The sequence below is a fragment of the Propithecus coquereli genome, unplaced genomic scaffold (assembly GCF_000956105.1).
Source record: "Propithecus coquereli isolate 6110/MARCELLA unplaced genomic scaffold, Pcoq_1.0 Scaffold221, whole genome shotgun sequence".
In the NCBI taxonomy this organism is placed as follows: domain Eukaryota; kingdom Metazoa; phylum Chordata; class Mammalia; order Primates; family Indriidae; genus Propithecus; species Propithecus coquereli.
This window is the reverse complement of record NW_012147301.1, coordinates 1,751,740-1,755,603: the sequence shown is the minus strand read 5'-3', so window position 1 is coordinate 1,755,603 and position 3,864 is coordinate 1,751,740. Positions and strand designations below refer to the sequence as shown.

At 36.9% G+C, this 3,864-nt stretch overlaps 1 protein-coding gene across 1 annotated transcript in view; it reads right to left on the bottom strand.

Moving 5' to 3' along the window:
• The window catches only part of DENND4A (DENN/MADD domain containing 4A), a 175,146-nt gene that overhangs the window by 151,970 nt on the left and 19,312 nt on the right, over positions 1-3,864 (bottom strand). Inside the window, exon 2 of the mRNA XM_012644820.1 lies at positions 1,533-1,608. The gene's annotated coding sequence lies outside the window, so the exon portion shown is untranslated. The remainder of the gene's footprint in view (positions 1-1,532; positions 1,609-3,864) is intronic.

Genomic DNA, 3,864 nt, shown 5'->3' with positions numbered 1-3,864 from the left:
TATTTCTTTTTTTTTTTTTTGACACAGGGTCTCACTCTGTCACCCTAGCTGAAGTGCAGTGGTGCGGTCATAGCTCACTGTAACCTCAAACTCCTGGACTCAAGCAATCTTCCCATCTCAGCCTCCCAAAGTGCTAGGATTACAGGCATGAGCCACCACACCCAGCCAGAAATAAATATTTCTAATAAATACTTACTAAGATCTGACACTATTCTAGGAGTCGGTGATGACAGAGATGAAAGCAGTAGCCTCTGCCTTCACAGAGTTTTTTGTTTAGTTCTACCTTTCCTCATCTCTTTCTATACTTTTATTGCACCTCTAGCCATCCTTTCCCCCATCATCCTTCCACAATCCAAGTGCTTGCCTTCGCCCTGCCCAAAGTTTCCCTATCAGTTTCTCCCCCAAAAGTCCCACGCACAGAAGTTACCACTACTGTATTTTCCCTTTCCCCCACCTCCCTGAAAACTGGCACTCCTTCAGCATCAGCATCCCATGGTCATTTTGAAAGGAAGAAAATCTTATTTGTATATTTGTATATCATATTTACTAGGTTGGCATTTTAAATAAAGGTTTAACCTACCCAAGGCAAACTCAATTTTTTAAAAGTTAACTTTATAACCCAAATAGATGGACTAGATGGGGGAGATTTCTTGAACAAGGGGGACTTACTTGTCCCCTAATATACTTTGGAACCATTGCCCCCAATATCTATCCCCAAGCAAAAACCAACTTAAAATCAAAATATAAACGTGTAATCTGACAGCTCTTTCAAAAGATTACGAACACCTGATTTATAAAAACTTAAGATAGGAATAACAGACATTTAGAGAGGAAAGGATCTTATTATTAGTCCAATCCCTCATTTTATAGCCAAATAAACTAAATCACAGAAAGTGGTCTACTTAAGGATACCCAGCTAGATATTGGCAGAGCTTGGGCAAGAACTCAAGTCCCTTAATCTAGTATTTTTTACATTGAGGATTTTGCCTCTAATAAATAAAGTTGAATTAATACTGATCCAAGGCACATCTTCTTTTTTTTTTTTTTGAGACAGAGTCTCACTCTATTGCCTGGGCTAGAGTGTCAGCTTAGCTCACAGCAACCTCAAACTCCTGGACTCAAGAGATCCTTCTGCCTAGGCCTCCTGAGTAGCTGGGACTACAGGTGTGCACTACCAGGCCCAGCTAATTCTTTATATTTTTAGTTGCCTGGCTAATTTCTTTCTATTTTTAGTAGAGACAGGGTCTCACTCTTGCTGAAGCTGGTCTTGAACTCCTGAGCTCAAGCAATCCTCCTGCCTCGGCCTCCCAGAGTGCTAGGATTACATGTGTGAGCCAGCACGCCTGGCCTCCAGGGCACATCTTAAGACATCTTCTTTCAGTAAATTATTTTGTGTCACTTGTTACCTGTAATTATTATGTGGTAAATATATTCCAAATTCTTAAGAGTTCTGATAAATGAAGGCTTCACTGTGTTTAATACAGAAAACAGCTAATTGAAACAAATCAAAATGAGAACCAAAAACTACTTACACATTACCAAAAGTCTCTCTCTGAAAATGATGCCAGATCTCAATTTGTGACTGCAGGTCTTAGAGTTTGAGAAATGCTGTATTAAAAAGAATAAGAATTGAACTTGAATTAATTTCAATCAAATATTTTCCCCTAATATGTCTATGGATACTTAAAATTTTGTTAACAATGATAATTTTCTAACAAACCAACTGCATTTGTTTTCCTATGGTTAAGAGCCATAAGCAATTTTCAAACACCAGCTCTTTCAGAAAACACATTTCAGTCAAGAATAGACATATTCTTAAAAAACAAAACGAAAACCAGCAGATAAGGGGGAGAAAGACAGAAAGCGAAATAAAATGTAAGGGTACAAAAGAGGAAGTACAGAGCAAGGAGTGTGAGAAAGACAAACATGCCTATTTCTGGGGCATTATGTATAATGTCTTATCCATAGAGGAAAAATATACAAATTTATGACAATTCAAATATAGACGCAAGTAACTTCCATATACATAACATGTTTCAAAGAAGTCAATACCCAAAAGTACTTTTCCTTTATTATAAATTTGAAAGATACTACAGTCAGCCTTCTGTATCTAGATTCCATATCCATGGATTCAACCAAATCGCAGGTTGAAAATGTTAAAAAATTAAATTAAAAGTAATATAGCAATAAAAATAACATAAATTTTAAGAACTATACAGTATAACAACTATTTACATAGCATTTAATTGTACTAAGTATTATAAGTAATCTAGAGATGATTTAAAGTATATAGGAGGATATAGATAGGTTATATGCAAATACATCTTTTTTTGGTCCAAAGTTGGTTGTTTTTATTTGCTTTTTTGTTTTTGTTGTTTGAGATGGGGACCTCACTATGTTGCCCAGGCTGGTCTCCAATTCCTGGGCTCAAGCAATCCTCCTGACTCAGCCTTCCAAGTAGCTGGGATTCCAGGCGTGTGCCACCACACACAGCTATGCCACTTTATATAAAGGACTTGAGCATCTGTGGATTTTAGTATCTGTGGAAGTGGGGTGCGGGGTGGGGAGCGTCTTAGAACCAATGCCCCATGGATACCTAGGGACGACTGCATTTAAATAGAATCAGTTATATCAAATTTCATCAGGGAACCAACGTCTTCTGATCAAGATAATAAGCAATGTGGTATTATGGGATTCAACATATCATTACCATATTTTCTTTAAATTGAGCAATTTAAGTTGTAGTTATGAATCATTCTAAATGCTAGATGGAAAGATGATGTCACTGACAAAGTCTTAAGAGTACAGCCAGATCGACTGTATTGTACGAAGTACTGTAGGTAAACTTTATAATAATGGACACATGCACACACAAAAGGAGTTTCAGTAAGAATTAAAAGCTTTTTCAGGAAAACAAGCTGAAGTACAGAAATCACAAGCACATCAAAAGGAAGAAACCACAGATTTAACCAACATGGAATATCTACTAATGACATGCAAATAAGAGCAGCAACAGATATAAGATTTACCTAACTTTGTTAGGTTCTTGATATGTGTGTCTGTGAAAAGTGGGAGAAAAGGGAAGAAAGGGCATAAATTATTCAAGTCCATAATTTGATAAAGTGTTTGGAAGGTGAAAAGGAATGAATGAGAAATAATGAATGTATAATTGTATTACCTTTTGGACTGCTAGAGATAGTCATAATAGATATATGTGTTTTTAGAAACTAGGACACCACTCTACCACAGGCTCCCTGAAAAATTTCAGGCAGTAAACATGGAGTGGTATATATATTTTCCAAATATTTCTAAAACCTTATTGCTGGCAGATAACAGACAATGTAAATACCGACCTGCTGACCTAATATCCAGAATCTACAAGGAACTCAAACTTAGCAAGAAAACAAATAACCCCATTAAAAAGTGGGCAAAAGACATGAACAGACATTTTTCAAAAGGAGAGAAACAAATGGCCAACAGACATATAAAAAATGCTCAAAATCACTAATCATTAGGGAAATGCAAATTAAAACTACAATGAAATACCATGAATGGTCATTATTAAAAAGTTAAACAATAGATGCTGGCACAGATGCGGCAAAAAGGGAAAGTTTATATGCTGTTGGTGGGGATATAAATTAGCACACCCTCTATGGAAAACAGTATGGAGATTTCCCAAAGAACTAAAAGTAGATCTACCATTCGATCCAGCAATCCTACAACTGGGGATCTACCCAAAGGAAAAGCCATTTTATAAAAAAGACACCTGCACCGGTATGTTTACAGCACAATTCACAATTGCAAAGACATGGAACCAGCGAGGTGCGGTGGCTCACGCCTGTAATCCTAGCACTCTGGGAGGCC